Raw genomic sequence first — 727 nt, 5'->3', positions numbered from 1 at the left:
AATTACTTATTCTGTGCTAAATTCAATGCCATTTTTGGCAGGTAAATTTCTCACGAATTTGCCTATGAGATCACAGATTTTCCAGTTAATCATGACGCAGTAACAGAGCACAGAGAACTATTTAGAAAGCAATAGTATAATACGGGTAAAAGATAAAATTATAAAATAAAAAATATTCAGCTTTGATGACAGATAATTGACAAATAATAGGAAATAAAAATTATATATATTTGAGGTGCAATAATCCGCTTATCTCTGAGTAATATATATATATATATATATATACACACACACACACACTAAATTCATGAATGCATTTTCATCCAAATTTTTATGCCCACTGAGTTGCTGAAGGAAGACTGGTGAGTGAAGTTCTAGAGAAGTAAGAAGAAAAAACACTTGCTGGTGATGGAATAAGTTGGTGCAGTAGTCCTACCTTATGCATGGGAGAGAGAATAGATTCTCTGGTCCAATATAATCTAGTCATCAGTAACAAATTAACAATTAGAAAAACCCAAACATTTAAAAAAATTTTTAAAAACACTTCTAAACAGTTTATTAGTTGAAAGTCATACTAGAAAGTAATCAATATTTAAAACTGAATGAAAAAGCTTTAAATTGTAAAACAAACTTAATTCTTAGAGGAAAATATGTCCTTAAATACTTATAGGAAGGAAAGGAGATTTTGTTTTTTATTAAGTAATCATTAGTCAACCCAGCAGTGGCA

The sequence above is a fragment of the Chinchilla lanigera genome, unplaced genomic scaffold, assembly GCF_000276665.1.
Source record: "Chinchilla lanigera isolate Chin_1 unplaced genomic scaffold, ChiLan1.0 scaffold00014, whole genome shotgun sequence".
In the NCBI taxonomy this organism is placed as follows: Eukaryota; Metazoa; Chordata; class Mammalia; order Rodentia; family Chinchillidae; genus Chinchilla; species Chinchilla lanigera.
Note: the sequence above shows the minus strand (reverse complement) of the source record.